The sequence below is a fragment of the Ambystoma mexicanum genome, chromosome 4q, assembly GCF_040938575.1.
Source record: "Ambystoma mexicanum isolate Mex_15411 chromosome 4q, UKY_AmexF1_1, whole genome shotgun sequence".
Lineage (NCBI taxonomy): Eukaryota > Metazoa > Chordata > Amphibia > Caudata > Ambystomatidae > Ambystoma > Ambystoma mexicanum.
This window is the reverse complement of record NC_090928.1, coordinates 529,466,086-529,486,174: the sequence shown is the minus strand read 5'-3', so window position 1 is coordinate 529,486,174 and position 20,089 is coordinate 529,466,086. Positions and strand designations below refer to the sequence as shown.

Below are 20,089 nucleotides of genomic sequence, written 5' to 3'. Positions count from 1 at the left end.
TTTCTGCCTCTGGCTGATGTGTATTTTCTTTCCAAACTCCACCAGAGCCTATGATTACACCGCATCCTATCTGTGGAAAACGGCAGTGCAGGGATAGGGTTCGAGCCCCACGTTGGGCGAAAACAACTAAAATTGTAGTGCTTTTTGACCAAAAAAATAGAAATTGAAAGTCTCTTTACAATATTTGCAATATTTTCATTGTTAACATGCAATATATGAATGCATGTCTGGATGATGTGTAATGGGGCAATACCATACCTTAATGTATTCACTGTAAAAGAAAAAGTATGTATCATCTTATTATAAAATAAAGTGGAGAAAACACAAATAAGACATTTTTTCACACAGGTTCAGTCAGCTATTTCCTGATATTCTTCAAAGCGTTCTGATATTGACTGGTAATTGTGTTTGATACTTTCTTAGACTATTTCTGCCTCTGGCTGATGTGTATTTTCTTTCCAAACTCCACCAGAGCCTATGATTGCACAGCATCCTATCTGTGGAAACGGGCAGTGCAGGGATAGGGAAGAAAACTATAGGCATCCAAAAGAGCCAGCCTGGCTAGCTCAGTTGGTAGAGCATGAGACTCTTAATCTAGGGTCGTGGGTTCGAGCCCCACGTTGGGCGAAAACAACTAAAATTTTAGTGCTTTTTGACCAAAAAAATAGAAATTGAAAGTCTCTTTGCAATATTTTCATTGTTAACATGCAATATATGAATGTATGTCTGGATGATTTGTAATGGGGCAATACCATACCTTAATGTATTCACTGTAAAAGAAAAAGTATGTATCATCTTACTATAAAATAAAGTGCAGAAAACACAAATAAGACTTTTTTCCACACAGGTTTAATCGGCTATTTCCTGGTATTCTTCAATGCGTTCTGATATTGACTGGTAATTGTGTTTGATACTTTCTTAGACTATTTCTGCCTCTGGCTGATGTGTATTTTCTTTCCAAACTCCACCAGAGCCTATGATTACACAGCATCCTATCTGTGGAAAGCGGCAGTGCAGGGATAGGGAAGAAAACTATAGGCATCCAAAGGAGCCCGGCTAGCTCAGTCGGTAGAGCATGAGACTCTTAATCTCAGGGTCGCGTTGGGCGAAAACAACTAAAATTTTAGTGCTTTTTGACCAAAAAAATAGAAATTGAAAGTCTCTATACAATATTTGCAATATTTTCATTGTTAACATGCAATATATGAATGCATGTCTGGATGATGTGTAATGGGGCAATACCATACCTTAATGTATTCACTGTAAAAGAAAAAGTATGCATCATCTTACTATAAAATAAAGTGGAGAAAACACAAATAAGACTTTTTTCCACACAGGTTTAATAGGCTATTTCCTGATATTCTTCAATGCGTTCTGATATTTACTGGTAATTGTGTTTGATACTTTCTTAGACTATTTCTGCCTCTTGCTGATGTGTATTTTCTTTCCAAACTCCACCAGAGCCTATGATTACACAGCATCCTATCTGTGGTAAGCGGCAGTGGAGGGATAGGGAAGAAAACTATAGGCATCCAAAGGAGCCTGGCTAGCTCAGTCGGTAGAGCATGAGACTCTTAATCTCAGGGTCGTGGGTTCGAGCCCCACGTTGGGCGAAAACAACTAAAATTGTAGTGCTTTTTGACCAAAAAAATAGAAATTGAAAGTCTCTTTACAATATTTGCAATATTTTCATTGTTAACATGCAATATATGAATGCATGTCTGGATGATGTGTAATGGGGCAATACCATACCTTAATGTATTCACTGTAAAAGAAAAAGTATGTATCATCTTATTATAAAATAAAGTGGAGAAAACACAAATAAGACATTTTTTCACACAGGTTCAGTCAGCTATTTCCTGATATTCTTCAAAGCGTTCTGATATTGACTGGTAATTGTGTTTGATACTTTCTTAGACTATTTCTGCCTCTGGCTGATGTGTATTTTCTTTCCAAACTCCACCAGAGCCTATGATTGCACAGCATCCTATCTGTGGAAACCGGCAGTGCAGGGATAGGGAAGAAAACTATAGGCATCCAAAAGAGCCAGCCTGGCTAGCTCAGTTGGTAGAGAATGAGACTCTTAATCTCAGGGTCGTGGGTTCGAGCCCCACGTTGGGCGAAAACAACTAAAATTGTAGTGCTTTTTGACCAAAAAAATAGAAATTGAAAGTCTCTACAATATTTGCAATATTTTCATTGTTAACATGCAATATATGAATGCATGTCTGGATGATGTGTAATGGGGCAATACCATACCTTAATGTATTCACTGTAAAAGAAAAAGTATGTATCATCTTATTATAAAATAAAGTGGAGAAAACACAAATAAGACATTTTTTCACACAGGTTCAGTCAGCTATTTCCTGATATTCTTCAAAGCGTTCTGATATTGACTGGTAATTGTGTTTGATACTTTCTTAGACTATTTCTGCCTCTGGCTGTTGTGTATTTTCTTTCCAAACTCCACCAGAGCCTATGATTGCACAGCATCCTATCTGTGGAAACCGGAAGTGCAGGGATAGGGAAGAAAACTATAGGCATCCAAAGGAGCCCGGCTAGCTCAGTTGGTAGAGCATGAGACTCTTAATCTCAGGGTCGTGGGTTCGAGCCCCACGTTGGGCGAAAACAACTAAAATTTTAGTGCTTTTTGACCAAAAAAATAGAAATTGAAAGTCTCTTTGCAATATTTTCATTGTTAACATGCAATATATGAATGTATGTCTGGATGATTTGTAATGGGGCAATACCATACCTTAATGTATTCACTGTAAAAGAAAAAGTATGTATCATCTTACTATAAAATAAAGTGCAGAAAACACAAATAAGACTTTTTTCCACACAGGTTTAATCGGCTATTTCCTGGTATTCTTCAATGCGTTCTGATATTGACTGGTAATTGTGTTTGATACTTTCTTAGACTATTTCTGCCTCTGGCTGATGTGTATTTTCTTTCCAAACTCCACCAGAGCCTATGATTACACAGCATCCTATCTGTGGAAAGCGGCAGTGCAGGGATAGGGAAGAAAACTATAGGCATCCAAAGGAGCCCGGCTAGCTCAGTCGGTAGAGCATGAGACTCTTAATCTCAGGGTCGCGTTGGGCGAAAACAACTAAAATTTTAGTGCTTTTTGACCAAAAAAATAGAAATTGAAAGTCTCTATACAATATTTGCAATATTTTCATTGTTAACATGCAATATATGAATGCATGTCTGGATGATGTGTAATGGGGCAATACCATACCTTAATGTATTCACTGTAAAAGAAAAAGTATGCATCATCTTACTATAAAATAAAGTGGAGAAAACACAAATAAGACTTTTTTCCACACAGGTTTAATAGGCTATTTCCTGATATTCTTCAATGCGTTCTGATATTTACTGGTAATTGTGTTTGATACTTTCTTAGACTATTTCTGCCTCTTGCTGATGTGTATTTTCTTTCCAAACTCCACCAGAGCCTATGATTACACAGCATCCTATCTGTGGTAAGCGGCAGTGGAGGGATAGGGAAGAAAACTATAGGCATCCAAACGAGCCTGGCTAGCTCAGTCGGTAGAGCATGAGACTCTTAATCTCAGGGTCGTGGGTTCGAGCCCCACGTTGGGCGAAAACAACTAAAATTGTAGTGCTTTTTGACCAAAAAAATAGAAATTGAAAGTCTCTTTACAATATTTGCAATATTTTCATTGTTAACATGCAATATATGAATGCATGTCTGGATGATGTGTAATGGGGCAATACCATACCTTAATGTATTCACTGTAAAAGAAAAAGTATGTATCATCTTATTATAAAATAAAGTGGAGAAAACACAAATAAGACATTTTTTCACACAGGTTCAGTCAGCTATTTCCTGATATTCTTCAAAGCGTTCTGATATTGACTGGTAATTGTGTTTGATACTTTCTTAGACTATTTCTGCCTCTGGCTGATGTGTATTTTCTTTCCAAACTCCACCAGAGCCTATGATTGCACAGCATCCTATCTGTGGAAACCGGCAGTGCAGGGATAGGGAAGAAAACTATAGGCATCCAAAAGAGCCAGCCTGGCTAGCTCAGTTGGTAGAGCATGAGACTCTTAATCTCAGGGTCGTGGGTTCGAGCCCCACGTTGGGCGAAAACAACTAAAATTGTAGTGCTTTTTGACCAAAAAAATAGAAATTGAAAGTCTCTACAATATTTGCAATATTTTCATTGTTAACATGCAATATATGAATGCATGTCTGGATGATGTGTAATGGGGCAATACCATACCTTAATGTATTCACTGTAAAAGAAAAAGTATGTATCATCTTATTATAAAATAAAGTGGAGAAAACACAAATAAGACTTTTTTTCACACAGGTTCAGTCAGCTATTTCCTGATATTCTTCAAAGCGTTCTGATATTGACTGGTAATTGTGTTTGATACTTTCTTAGACTATTTCTGCCTCTGGCTGTTGTGTATTTTCTTTCCAAACTCCACCAGAGCCTATGATTGCACAGCATCCTATCTGTGGAAACCGGCAGTGCAGGGATAGGGAAGAAAACTATAGGCATCCAAAGGAGCCCGGCTAGCTCAGTTGGTAGAGCATGAGACTCTTAATCTCAGGGTCGTGGGTTCGAGCCCCACGTTGGGCGAAAACAACTAAAATTTTAGTGCTTTTTGACCAAAAAAATAGAAATTGAAAGTCTCTTTGCAATATTTTCATTGTTAACATGCAATATATGAATGTATGTCTGGATGATTTGTAATGGGGCAATACCATACCTTAATGTATTCACTGTAAAAGAAAAAGTATGTATCATCTTACTATAAAATAAAGTGCAGAAAACACAAATAAGACTTTTTTCCACACAGGTTTAATCGGCTATTTCCTGGTATTCTTCAATGCGTTCTGATATTGACTGGTAATTGTGTTTGATACTTTCTTAGACTATTTCTGCCTCTGGCTGATGTGTATTTTCTTTCCAAACTCCACCAGAGCCTATGATTACACAGCATCCTATCTGTGGAAAGCGGCAGTTCAGGGATAGGGAAGAAAACTATAGGCATCCAAAGGAGCCCGGCTAGCTCAGTCGGTAGAGCATGAGACTCTTAATCTCAGGGTCGCGTTGGGCGAAAACAACTCAAATTTTAGTGCTTTTTGACCAAAAAAATAGAAATTGTAAGTCTCTATACAATATTTGCAATATTTTCATTGTTAACATGCAATATATGAATGCATGTCTGGATGATGTGTAATGGGGCAATACCATACCTTAATGTATTCACTGTAAAAGAAAAAGTATGCATCATCTTACTATAAAATAAAGTGGAGAAAACACAAATAAGACTTTTTTCCACACAGGTTTAATAGGCTATTTCCTGATATTCTTCAATGCGTTCTGATATTTACTGGTAATTGTGTTTGATACTTTCTTAGACTATTTCTGCCTCTTGCTGATGTGTATTTTCTTTCCAAACTCCACCAGAGCCTATGATTACACAGCATCCTATCTGTGGTAAGCGGCAGTGGAGGGATAGGGAAGAAAACTATAGGCATCCAAAGGAGCCTGGCTAGCTCAGTCGGTAGAGCATGAGACTCTTAATCTCAGGGTCGTGGGTTCGAGCCCCACGTTGGGCGAAAACAACTAAAATTGTAGTGCTTTTTGACCAAAAAAATACATCCTATCTGTGGAAAACGGCAGTGCAGGGATAGGGAAGAAAACTATCAGCAACCAAAGGACCCCGGCTAGCTCAGTCGGTAGAGCACGAGACTCTTAATCTCAGAGTCGTGGGTTCGAGCCCCACGTTGGGCAAAAACAATAAAATTTTAGTGCTTTTTGACCAAAAAAATAGAAATTGAAAGTCTCTTTACAATATTTGCAATATTTTGATTGTTAACATGCAATATATGAATGCATGTCTGGATGATGTGTAAAGGGGCAATACCACACCTTAATGTATTCACTGTAAAAGATAAAGTATGTATCATCTTACTATAAAATAAAGTGGAGAAAACACAAATAAGACTTTTTTCCACACAGGTTTAATCGGCTATTTCCTGATATTCTTCAATGCGTTCTGATATTGACTGGATATTGACTGGTAATTGTGTTTGATACTTTCTTAGACTATTTCTGCCTCTGGCTGATGTGTATTTTCTTTCCAAACTCCACCAGAGCCTATGATTACACAGCATCCTATCTGTGGAAAACGGCAGTGCAGGGATAGGGAAGAAAACTATAGGCATCCAAAGAAGCCCGGCTAGCTCAGTCGGTAGAGCATGAGACTCTTAATCTCAGGGTCCTGGGTTTGAGCCCCACTTTGGGCGAAAACAACAAAAATTTTAGTTCTTTTTGACCAAAAAAATACATCCTATCTGTGGAAAACGGCATTGCAGGGATAGGGAAGAAAACTAAAAGCAGCCAAAGGAGCCCGGCTAGCTCAGTCGGTAGAGCATGAGACTCTTAATCTCAGGTCGTGGGTTCGAGCCCCACGTTGGGTGAAAACAACTAAAATTTTAGTGCTTTTTGACCAAAAAAATAGAAATTGAAAGTCTCTTTACAATATTTGCAATATTTTCATTGTTAACATGCAATATATGAATGCATGTCTGGATGATGTGTAATGGGGCAATACCACACCTTAATGTATTCACTGTAAAAGAAAAAGTATGTATCATCTTACTATAAAATAAAGTGGAGAAAACACAAATAAGACTTTTTTCCACACAGGTTTAATCGGCTATATCCTGATATTCTTCAATGCGTTCTGATATTGACTGGTAATTGTGTTTGATACTTTCTTAGACTATTTCTGCCTCTGGCTGATGTGTATTTTCTTTCCAAACTCCACCAGAGCCTATGATTACACAGCATCCTATCTGTGGAAAACGGCAGTGCAGGGATAGGGAAGAAAACTATAGGCATCCAAAGGAGCCCGACTAGCTCAGTCGGTAGAGCATGAGACTCTTAATCTCAGCGTCGTGGGTTCGAGCCCCATGTTGGGCGAAAACAACTAAAATTTTAGTGCTTTTTGACCAAAAAAATACATCCTATCTGTGGAAAACGGCAGTGCAGGGATAGGGAAGAAAACTATCAGCAACCAAAGGACCCCGGCTAGCTCAGTCGGTAGAGCACGAGACTCTTAATCTCAGAGTCGTGGGTTCGAGCCCCACGTTGGGCAAAAACAATAAAATTTTAGTGCTTTTTGACCAAAAAAATTGAAATTGAAAGTCTCTTTACAATATTTGCAATATTTTGATTGTTAACATGCAATATATGAATGCATGTCTGGATGATGTGTAAAGGGGCAATACCACACCTTAATGTATTCACTGTAAAAGATAAAGTATGTATCATCTTACTATAAAATAAAGTGGAGAAAACACAAATAAGACTTTTTTCCACACAGGTTTAATCGGCTATTTCCTGATATTCTTCAATGCGTTCTGATATTGACTGGATATTGACTGGTAATTGTGTTTGATACTTTCTTAGACTATTTCTGCCTCTGGCTGATGTGTATTTTCTTTCCAAACTCCACCAGAGCCTATGATTACACAGCATCCTATCTGTGGAAAACGGCAGTGCAGGGATAGGGAAGAAAACTATAGGCATCCAAAGAAGCCCGGCTAGCTCAGTCGGTAGAGCATGAGACTCTTAATCTCAGGGTCCTGGGTTTGAGCCCCACTTTGGGCGAAAACAACAAAAATTTTAGTTCTTTTTGACCAAAAAAATACATCCTATCTGTGGAAAACGGCATTGCAGGGATAGGGAAGAAAACTAAAAGCAGCCAAAGGAGCCCGGCTAGCTCAGTCGGTAGAGCATGAGACTCTTAATCTCAGGTCGTGGGTTCGAGCCCCACGTTGGGTGAAAACAACTAAAATTTTAGTGCTTTTTGACCAAAAAAATAGAAATTGAAAGTCTCTTTACAATATTTGCAATATTTTCATTGTTAACATGCAATATATGAATGCATGTCTGGATGATGTGTAATGGGGCAATACCACACCTTAATGTATTCACTGTAAAAGAAAAAGTATGTATCATCTTACTATAAAATAAAGTGGAGAAAACACAAATAAGACTTTTTTCCACACAGGTTTAATCGGCTATATCCTGATATTCTTCAATGCGTTCTGATATTGACTGGTAATTGTGTTTGATACTTTCTTAGACTATTTCTGCCTCTGGCTGATGTGTATTTTCTTTCCAAACTCCACCAGAGCCTATGATTACACAGCATCCTATCTGTGGAAAACGGCAGTGCAGGGATAGGGAAGAAAACTATAGGCATCCAAAGGAGCCCGACTAGCTCAGTCGGTAGAGCATGAGACTCTTAATCTCAGCGTCGTGGGTTCGAGCCCCATGTTGGGCGAAAACAACTAAAATTTTAGTGCTTTTTGACCAAAAAAATAGAAATTGAAAGTTTCTTTACAATATTTGCAATATTTTGATTGTTAAAATGCAATATATGAATGCATGTCTGGATGATGTGTAATGGGTCAATACCACACCTTAATGTATTCACTGTAAAAGAAAAAGTATGTATCATCTTACTATAAAATAAAGTGGAGAAAACACAAATAAGACTTTTTTCCACACAGGTTTAATCGGCTATTTCCTGATATTCTTCAATGCGTTCTGATATTGACTGGTAATTGTGTTTGATACTTTCTTAGACTATTTCTGCCTCTGGCTGATGTGTATTTTCTTTCCAAACTCCACCAGAGCCTATGATTACACAGCATCCTATCTGTGGAAAACGGCAGTGCAGGGATAGGGAAGAAAACTATAGGCATCCAAAGGAGCCCGGCTAGCTCAGTCGGTAGAGCATGAGACTCTTAATCTCAGGGTCGTGGGTTTGAGCCCCACGTTGGGCAAAAACAACTAAAATTTTAGTGCTTTTTGACCAAAAAAATAGAAATTGAAAGTCTCTTTACAATATTTGCAATATTTTGATTGTTAACATGCAATATATGAATGCATGTCTGGATGATGTGTAATGGGGCAATACCACACCTTAATGTATTCACTGTAAAAGATAAAGTATGTATCATCTTACTATAAAATAAAGTGGAGAAAACACAAATAAGACTTTTTTCCACACAGGTTTAATCGGCTATTTCCTGATATTCTTCAATGCGTTCTGATATTGACTGGTAATTGTGTTTGATACTTTCTTAGACTATTTCTGCCTCTGGCTGATGTGTATTTTCTTTCCAAACTCCACCAGAGCCTATGATTACACCGCATCCTATCTGTGGAAAACGGCAGTGCAGGGATAGGGTTCGAGCCCCACGTTGGGCGAAAACAACTAAAATTGTAGTGCTTTTTGACCAAAAAAATAGAAATTGAAAGTCTCTTTACAATATTTGCAATATTTTCATTGTTAACATGCAATATATGAATGCATGTCTGGATGATGTGTAATGGGGCAATACCATACCTTAATGTATTCACTGTAAAAGAAAAAGTATGTATCATCTTATTATAAAATAAAGTGGAGAAAACACAAATAAGACATTTTTTCACACAGGTTCAGTCAGCTATTTCCTGATATTCTTCAAAGCGTTCTGATATTGACTGGTAATTGTGTTTGATACTTTCTTAGACTATTTCTGCCTCTGGCTGATGTGTATTTTCTTTCCAAACTCCACCAGAGCCTATGATTGCACAGCATCCTATCTGTGGAAACCCGCAGTGCAGGGATAGGGAAGAAAACTATAGGCATCCAAAAGAGCCCGCCTGGCTAGCTCAGTTGGTAGAGCATGAGACTCTTAATCTCAGGGTCGTGGGTTCGAGCCCCACGTTGGGCGAAAACAACTAAAATTGTAGTGCTTTTTGACCAAAAAAATAGAAATTGAAAGTCTCTACAATATTTGCAATATTTTCATTGTTAACATGCAATATATGAATGCATGTCTGGATGATTTGTAATGGGGCAATACCATACCTTAATGTATTCACTGTAAAAGAAAAAGTATGTATCATCTTACTATAAAATAAAGTGCAGAAAACACAAATAAGACTTTTTTCCACACAGGTTTAATCGGCTATTTCCTGGTATTCTTCAATGCGTTCTGATATTGACTGGTAATTGTGTTTGATACTTTCTTAGACTATTTCTGCCTCTGGCTGATGTGTATTTTCTTTCCAAACTCCACCAGAGCCTATGATTACACAGCATCCTATCTGTGGAAAGCGGCAGTGCAGGGATAGGGAAGAAAACTATAGGCATCCAAAGGAGCCCTGCTAGCTCAGTCGGTAGAGCATGAGACTCTTAATCTCAGGGTCGCGTTGGGTGAAAACAACTAAAATTTTAGTGCTTTTTGACCAAAAAAATAGAAATTGAAAGTCTCTATACAATATTTGCAATATTTTCATTGTTAACATGCAATATATGAATGCATGTCTGGATGATGTGTAATGGGGCAATACCATACCTTAATGTATTCACTGTAAAAGAAAAAGTATGCATCATCTTACTATAAAATAAAGTGGAGAAAACACAAATAAGACTTTTTTCCACACAGTTTAATCGGCTATTTCCTGATATTCTTCAATGCGTTCTGATATTGACTGGTAATTGTGTTTGATACTTTCTTAGACTATTTCTGCCTCTGGCTGATGTGTATTTTCTTTCCAAACTCCACCAGAGCCTATGATTACACAGCATCCTATCTGTGGAAAGCGGCAGTGCAGGGATAGGGAAGAAAACTAAAGGCATCCAAAGGAGCCTGGTTAGTTCTGTTGGTAGAGCATGAGACTCTTAATCTCAGGGTCGTGGGTTCGAGCCCCACGTTGGGCAAAAACAACTAAAATTGTAGTGCTTTTTGACCAAAAAAATAGAAATTGAAAGTCTCTTTACAATATTTGCAATATTTTCATTGTCAACATGCAATATATGAATGCATGTCTGGATGATGTGTAATGGGGCAATACCATACCTTAATGTATTCACTGTAAAATAAAAAGTATGTATCATCTTATTATAAAATAAAGTGGAGAAAACACAAATAAGACTTTTTTTCACACAGGTTCAGTCAGCTATTTCTTTATATTCTTCAAAGCGTTCTGATATTGACTGGTAATTGTGTTTGATACTTTCTTAGACTATTTCTGCCTCTGGCTGATGTGTATTTTCTTTCCAAACTCCACCAGAGCCTATGATTACACAGCATCCTATCTGTGGAAAGCGGCAGTGCAGGGATAGGGAAGAAAACTACAGGCATCCAAAGGAGCCCGGCTAGCTCAGTAGGTAGAGCATGAGACTCTTAATCTCAGGGTCGTGGGTTCGAGCCCCACGTTGGCGAAAACAACTAAAATTTTAGTGCTTTTTGACCAAAAAAATAGAAATTGAAAGTCTCTTTACAATATTTGCAATATTTTGATTGTTAACATGCAATATATGAATGCATGTCTGGATGATGTGTAAAGGGGCAATACCACACCTTAATGTATTCACTGTAAAAGAAAAAGTATGTATCATCTTACTATAAAATAAAGTGGAGAAAACACAAATAAGACTTTTTTCCACACAGGTTTAATCGGCTATTTCCTGATATTCTTCAATGCGTTCTGATATTGACTGGTAATTGTGTTTGATACTTTCTTAGACTATTTCTGCCTCTGGCTGATGTGTATTTTCTTTCCAAACTCCACCAGAGCCTATGATTACACAGCATCCTATCTGTGGAAAGCGGCAGTGCAGGGATAGGGAAGAAAACTATAGGCATCCAAAGGAGCCCGGCTAGCTCAGTCGGTAGAGCATGAGACTCTTAATCTCAGGGTCGTGGGTTTGAGCCCCACGTTGGGTGAAAACAACTAAAATTGTAGTGCTTTTTGACCAAAAAAATACATCCTATCTGTGGAAAACGGCAGTGCAGGGATAGGGAAGAATACTATAGGCATCCAAAGGAGCCCGGCTAGCTCAATCGGTAGAGCATGAGACTCTTAATCTCAGGGTCGTGGGTTCAAGCCCCATGTTGGGCGAAAACAACTAAAATTGTAGTGCTTTTTGACCAAAAAAATACATCCTATCTGTGGAAACCGGCAGTGCAGGGATAGGGAAGAAAACTATAGGCACCTATAGGAGCCTGGCTAGCTCAGTCGGTAGCGCATGAGCCTCTTAATCTCAGGGTCGTGGGTTCGAGCCCCACGTTGGGCGAAAACAACTAAAATTGTAGTGCTTTTTGACCAAAAAAATAGAAATTGAAAGTCTCTTTACAATATTTGCAATATTTTCATTGTTAACATGCAATATATGAATGCATGTCTGGATGATGTGTAATGGGGCAATACCATACCTTAATGTATTCACTGTAAAAGAAAAAGTATGTATCATCTTATTATAAAATAAAGTGGAGAAAACACAAATAAGACATTTTTTCACACAGGTTCAGTCAGCTATTTCCTGATATTCTTCAAAGCGTTCTGATATTGACTGGTAATTGTGTTTGATACTTTTTTAGACTATTTCTGCCTCTGGCTGATGTGTATTTTCTTTCCAAACTCCACCAGAGCCTATGATTGCACAGCATCCTATCTGTGGAAACCCGCAGTGCAGGGATAGGGAAGAAAACTATAGGCATCCAAAGGAGCCCGGCTAGCTCAGTTGGTAGAGCATGAGACTCTTAATCTCAGGGTCGTGGGTTCGAGCCCCACGTTGGGCGAAAACAACTAAAATTGTAGTGCTTTTTGACCAAAAAAATAGAAATTGAAAGTCTCTTTGCAATATTTTCATTGTTAACATGCAATATATGAATGCATGTCTGGAAGATGTGTAATGGGGCAATACCATACCTTAATGTATTCACTGTAAAAGAAAAAGTATGTATCATCTTACTATAAAATAAAGTGGAGAAAACACAAATAAGACTTTTTTCCACACAGGTTTAATCGGCTATTTCCTGGTATTCTTCAATGCGTTCTGATTTTGACTGGTAATTGTGTTTGATACTTTCTTAGACTATTTCTGCCTCTGGCTGATGTGTATTTTCTTTCCAAACTCCACCAGAGCCTATGATTACACAGCATCCTATCTGTGGAAAGCGGCAGTGCAGGGATAGGGAAGAAAACTATAGGCATCCAAAGGAGCCCGGCTAGCTCAGTCGGTAGAGCATGAGACTCTTAATCTCAGGGTCGCGTTGGGCGAAAACAACTAAAATTTTAGTGCTTTTTGACCAAAAAAATAGAAATTGAAAGTCTCTTCACAATATTTGCAATATTTTCATTGTTAACATGCAATATATGAATGCATGTCTGGATGATGTGTAATGGGGCAATACCATACCTTAATGTATTCACTGTAAAAGAAAAAGTATGCATCATCTTACTATAAAATAAAGTGGAGAAAACACAAATAAGACTTTTTTCCACACAGGTTTAATAGGCTATTTCCTGATATTCTTCAATGCGTTCTGATATTGACTGGTAATTGTGTTTGATACTTTCTTAGACTATTTCTGCCTCTGGCTGATGTGTATTTTCTTTCCAAACTCCACCAGAGCCTATGATTGCACAGCATCCTATCTGTGGAAAGCGGCAGTGGAGGGATAGGGAAGAAAACTATAGGCACCTATAGGAGCCTGGCTAGCTCAGTCGGTAGAGCATGAGACTCTTAATCTCAGGGTCGTGGGTTCGAGCCCCACGTTGGGCGAAAACAACTAAAATTGTAGTGCTTTTTGACCAAAAAAATAGAAATTGAAAGTCTCTTTACAATATTTGCAATATTTTCATTGTTAACATGCAATATATGAATGCATGTCTGGATGATGTGTAATGGGGCAATACCATACCTTAATGTATTCACTGTAAAAGAAAAAGTATGTATCATCTTATTATAAAATAAAGTGGAGAAAACACAAATAAGACATTTTTTCACACAGGTTCAGTCAGCTATTTCCTGATATTCTTCAAAGCGTTCTGATATTGACTGGTAATTGTGTTTGATACTTTCTTAGACTATTTCTGCCTCTGGCTGATGTGTATTTTCTTTCCAAACTCCACCAGAGCCTATGATTGCACAGCATCCTAGCTGTGGAAACCCGCAGTGCAGGGATAGGGAAGAAAACTATAGGCATCCAAAGGAGCCCGGCTAGCTCAGTTGGTAGAGCATGAGACTCTTAATCTCAGGGTCGTGGGTTCGAGCCCCACGTTGGGCGAAAACAACTAAAATTGTAGTGCTTTTTGACCAAAAAAATAGAAATTTAAAGTCTCTTTGCAATATTTTCATTGTTAACATGCAATATATGAATGCATGTCTGGATGATGTGTAATGGGGCAATACCATACCTTAATGTATTCACTGTAAAAGAAAAAGTATGTATCATCTTACTATAAAATAAAGTGGAGAAAACACAAATAAGACTTTTTTCCACACAGGTTTAATCGGCTATTTCCTGGTATTCTTCAATGCGTTCTGATTTTGACTGGTAATTGTGTTTGATACTTTCTTAGACTATTTCTGCCTCTGGCTGATGTGTATTTTCTTTCCAAACTCCACCAGAGCCTATGATTACACAGCATCCTATCTGTGGAAAGCGGCAGTGCAGGGATAGGGAAGAAAACTATAGGCATCCAAAGGAGCCCGGCTAGCTCAGTCGGTAGAGCATGAGACTCTTAATCTCAGGGTCGCGTTGGGCGAAAACAACTAAAATTTTAGTGCTTTTTGACCAAAAAAATAGAAATTGAAAGTCTCTTCACAATATTTGCAATATTTTCATTGTTAACATGCAATATATGAATGCATGTCTGGATGATGTGTAATGGGGCAATACCATACCTTAATGTATTCACTGTAAAAGAAAAAGTATGCATCATCTTACTATAAAATAAAGTGGAGAAAACACAAATAAGACTTTTTTCCACACAGGTTTAATAGGCTATTTCCTGATATTCTTCAATGCGTTCTGATATTTACTGGTAATTGTGTTTGATACTTTCTTAGACTATTTCTGCCTCTGGCTGATGTGTATTTTCTTTCCAAACTCCACCAGAGCCTATGATTACACAGCATCCTATCTGTGGAAAGCGGCAGTGGAGGGATAGGGAAGAAAACTATAGGCATCCAATGGAGCCTGGCTAGCTCAGTCGGTAGAGCATGAGACTCTTAATCTCAGGGTCGTGGGTTCGAGCCCCACGTTGGGCGAAAACAACTAAAATTGTAGTGCTTTTTGACCAAAAAAATAGAAATTGAAAGTCTCTTTACAATATTTGCAATATTTTCATTGTTAACATGCAATATATGAATGCATGTCTGGATGATGTGTAATGGGGCAATACCATACCTTAATGTATTCACTGTAAAAGAAAAAGTATGCATCATCTTACTATAAAATAAAGTGGAGAAAACACAAATAAGACTTTTTTCCACACAGGTTTAATAGGCTATTTCCTGATATTCTTCAATGCGTTCTGATATTGACTGGTAATTGTGTTTGATACTTTCTTAGACTATTTCTGCCTCTGGCTGATGTGTATTTTCTTTCCAAACTCCACCAGAGCCTATGATTGCACAGCATCCTATCTGTGGAAACCGGCAGTGCAGGGATAGGGAAGAAAACTATAGGCATCCAAAAGAGCCCGCCTGGCTAGCTCAGTTGGTAGAGCATGAGACTCTTAATCTCAGGGTCGTGGGTTCGAGCCCCACGTTGGGCGAAAACAACTAAAATTGTAGTGCTTTTTGACCAAAAAAATAGAAATTGAAAGTCTCTTTGCAATATTTTCATTGTTAACATGCAATATATGAATGTATGTCTGGATGATTTGTAATGGGGCAATACCATACCTTAATGTATTTACTGTCAAAGAAAAAGTATGTATCATCTTACTATAAAATAAAGTGCAGAAAACACAAATAAGACTTTTTTCCACACAGGTTTAATCGGCTATTTCCTGGTATTCTTCAATGCGTTCTGATATTGACTGGTAATTGTGTTTGATACTTTCTTAGACTATTTCTGCCTCTGGCTGATGTGTATTTTCTTTCCAAACTCCACCAGAGCCTATGATTACACAGCATCCTATCTGTGGAAAGCGGCAGTGCAGGGATAGGGAAGAAAACTATAGGCATCCAAAGGAGCCCGGCTAGCTCAGTCGGTAGAGCATGAGACTCTTAATCTCAGGGTCGCGTTGGGCGAAAACAACTAAAATTTTAGTGCTTTTTGACCAAAAAAATAGAAATTGAAAGTCTCTATACAATATTTGCAATATTTTCATTGTTAACATGCAATATATGAATGCATGTCTGGATGATGTGTAATGGGGCAATACCATACCTTAATGTATTCACTGTAAAAGAAAAAGTATGCATCATCTTACTATAAAATAAAGTGGAGAAAACACAAATAAGACTTTTTTCCACACAGGTTTAATAGGCTATTTCCTGATATTCTTCAATGCGTTCTGATATTTACTGGTAATTGTGTTTGATACTTTCTTAGACTATTTCTGCCTCTTGCTGATGTGTATTTTCTTTCCAAACTCCATCAGAGCCTATGATTACACAGCATCCTATCTGTGGAAAGCGGCAGTGGAGGGATAGGGAAGAAAACTATAGGCATCCAAAGGAGCCTGGCTAGCTCAGTCGGTAGAGCATGAGACTCTTAATCTCAGGGTCGTGGGTTCGAGCCACACGTTGGGCGAAAACAACTAAAATTGTAGTGTTTTTTGACCAAAAAAATACATCCTATCTGTGGAAAACGGCAGTGCAGGGATAGGGAAGAAAACTATCAGCAACCAAAGGACCCCGGCTAGCTCAGTCAGTAGAGCATGAGACTCTTAATCTCAGGGTCGTGGGTTCGAGCCCCACGTTGAGCAAAAACAATAAAATTTTAGTGCTTTTTGACCAAAAAAATAGAAATTGAAAGTCTCTTTACAATATTTGCAATATTTTGATTGTTAACATGCAATATATGAATGCATGTCTGGATGATGTGTAAAGGGGCAATACCACACCTTAATGTATTCACTGTAAAAGATAAAGTATGTATCATCTTACTATAAAATAAAGTGGAGAAAACACAAATAAGACTTTTTTCCACACAGGTTTAATCGGCTATTTCCTGATATTCTTCAATGCGTTCTGATATTGACTGGATATTGACTGGTAATTGTGTTTGATACTTTCTTAGACTATTTCTGCCTCTGGCTGATGTGTATTTTCTTTCCAAACTCCACCAGAGCCTATGATTACACAGCATCCTATCTGTGGAAAACGGCAGTGCAGGGATAGGGAAGAAAACTATAGGCATCCAAAGAAGCCCGGCTAGCTCAGTCGGTAGAGCATGAGACTCTTAATCTCAGGGTCCTGGGTTTGAGCCCCACGTTGGGCGAAAACAACTAAAATTTTAGTGCTTTTTGACCAAAAAAATACATCCTATCTGTGGAAAACGGCATTGCAGGGATAGGGAAGAAAACTATAAGCAGCCAAAGGAGCCCGGCTAGCTCAGTCGGTAGAGCATGAGACTCTTAATCTCAGGTCGTGGGTTCGAGCCCCACGTTGGGTGAAAACAACTAAAATTTTAGTGCTTTTTGACCAAAAAAATAGAAATTGAAAGTCTCTTTACAATATTTGCAATATTTTCATTGTTAACATGCAATATATGAATGCATGTCTGGATGATGTGTAATGGGGCAATACCACACCTTAATGTATTCACTGTAAAAGAAAAAGTATTTATCATCTTACTATAAAATAAAGTGGAGAAAACACAAATAAGACTTTTTTCCACACAGGTTTAATCGGCTATATCCTGATATTCTTCAATGCGTTCTGATATTGACTGGTAATTGTGTTTGATACTTTCTTAGACTATTTCTGCCTCTGGCTGATGTGTATTTTCTTTCCAAACTCCACCAGAGCCTATGATTACACAGCATCCTATCTGTGGAAAACGGCAGTGCAGGGATAGGGAAGAAAACTATAGGCATCCAAAGGAGCCCGGCTAGCTCAGTCGGTAGAGCATGAGACTCTTAATCTCAGGGTCGTGGGTTCGAGCCCCACGTTGGGTGAAAACAACTAAAATTTTAGTGCTTTTTGACCAAAAAAATAGAAATTGAAAGTCTCTTCACAATATTTGCAATATTTTCATTGTTAACATGCAATGTATGAATGCATGTCTGGATGATGTGTAATGGGGCAATACCATACCTTAATGTATTCACTGTAAAAGAAAAAGTATGCATCATCTTACTATAAAATAAAGTGGAGAAAACACAAATAAGACTTTTTTCCACACAGGTTTAATCGGCTATTTCCTGATATTCTTCAATGCGTTCTGATATTGACTGGTAATTGTGTTTGATACTTTCTTAGACTATTTCTGCCTCTGGCTGATGTGTATTTTCTTTCCAAACTCCACCAGAGCCTATGATTACACAGCATCCTATCTGTGGAAAGCGGCAGTGCAGGGATAGGGAAGAAAACTACAGGCATCCAAAGGAGCCCGGCTAGCTCAGTAGGTAGAGCATGAGACTCTTAATCTCAGGGTCGTGGGTTCGAGCCCCACGTTGGCGAAAACAACTAAAATTTTAGTGCTTTTTGACCAAAAAAATAGAAATTGAAAGTCTCTTTACAATATTTGCAATATTTTGATTGTTAACATGCAATATTTGAATGCATGTCTGGATGATGTGTAATGGGGCAATACCACACCTTAATGTATTCACTGTAAAAGAAAAAGTATGTATCATCGTACTGTAAAATAAAGTGGAGAAAACACAAATAAGACTTTTTTTCACACAGGTTTAATCGGCTATTTCCTGATATTCTTCAATGCGTTCTGATATTGACTGGTAATTGTGTTTGATACTTTCTTAGACTATTTCTGCCTCTGGCTGATGTGTATTTTCTTTCCAAACTCCACCAGAACCTATGATTACACAGCATCCTATCTGTGGAAAACGGCAGTGCAGGGATAGGGAAAAAAACTATAGGCATCCAAAGGAGCCCGGCTAGCTCAGTCGGTAGAGCATGAGACTCTTAATCTCAGGGTCGTGGGTTCGAGCCCCACGTTGGGCGAAAACAACTAAAATTTTAGTGCTTTTTGACCAAAAAAATAGAAATTGAAAGTCTCTTTACAATATTTGCAATATTTTCATTGTTAACATGCAATATATGAATGCATGTCTGGATGCATGTCTTGACCAAAAAAATAGAAATTGAAAGTCTCTTTACAATATTTGCAATATTTTCATTGTTAACATGCAATGTATGAATGCATGTCTGGATGATGTGTAATGGGGCAATACCATACCTTAATGTATTCACTGTAAAAGAAAAAGTATGCATCATCTTACTATAAAACAAAGTGGAGAAAACACAAATAAGACTTTTTTCCACACAGTTTAATCGGCTATTTCCTGATATTCTTCAATGCGTTCTGATATTGACTGGTAATTGTGGTTGATACTTTCTTAGACTATTTCTGCCTCTGGCTGATGTGTATTTTCTTTCCAAACTCCACCAGAGCCTATGATTACACAGCATCCTATCTGTGGAAAGCGGCAGTGCAGGGATAGGGAAGAAAACTATAGGCATCCAAAGGAGCCTGGCTAGTTCAGTTGGTAGAGCATGAGACTCTTAATCTCAGGGTTGCGGGTTCGAGCCCCACGTTGGGCAAAAACAACTAAAATTGTAGTGCTTTTTGACCAAAAAAATAGAAATTGAAAGTCTCTTTACAATATTTGCAATATTTTCATTGTTAACATGCAATATATGAATGCATGTCTGGATGATGTGTAATGGGGCAATACCATACCTTAATGTATTCACTGTAAAATAAAAAGTATGTATCATCTTATTATAAAATAAAGTGGAGAAAACACAAATAAGACTTTTTTCCACAAAGGTTTAATCGGCTATTTCCTGATATTCTTCAATGCGTTCTGATATTGACTGGTAATTGTGTTTGATACTTTCTTAGACTATTTCTGCCTCTGGCTGATGTGTATTTTCTTTCCAAACTCCACCAGAGCCTATGATTACACAGCATCCTATCTGTGGAAAACGGCAGTGCAGGGATAGGGAAGAAAACTATAGGCATCCAAAGGAGCCCGGCTAGCTCAGTCGGTAGAGCATGAGACTCTTAATCTCAGGGTCGTGGGTTCGAGCCCC

The 20,089-nt window shown here is 38.1% G+C and overlaps 4 non-coding genes across 4 annotated transcripts; all 4 read left to right on the top strand.

Moving 5' to 3' along the window:
* The first annotated feature begins 2,552 nt into the window (after positions 1-2,552).
* TRNAK-CUU (transfer RNA lysine (anticodon CUU)) lies at positions 2,553-2,625 on the top strand. The gene has a single exon. It is a non-coding gene; the product is annotated as a tRNA-Lys (tRNA).
* Positions 2,626-4,550: 1,925 nt separating this feature from the next.
* Positions 4,551-4,623, top strand: TRNAK-CUU (transfer RNA lysine (anticodon CUU)). The gene has a single exon. It is a non-coding gene; the product is annotated as a tRNA-Lys (tRNA).
* Positions 4,624-12,571: 7,948 nt separating this feature from the next.
* On the top strand, positions 12,572-12,644 carry TRNAK-CUU (transfer RNA lysine (anticodon CUU)). Its single transcript has one exon. It is a non-coding gene; the product is annotated as a tRNA-Lys (tRNA).
* Positions 12,645-14,062: 1,418 nt separating this feature from the next.
* Positions 14,063-14,135, top strand: TRNAK-CUU (transfer RNA lysine (anticodon CUU)). The gene has a single exon. It is a non-coding gene; the product is annotated as a tRNA-Lys (tRNA).
* Positions 14,136-20,089: the final 5,954 nt, after the last annotated feature.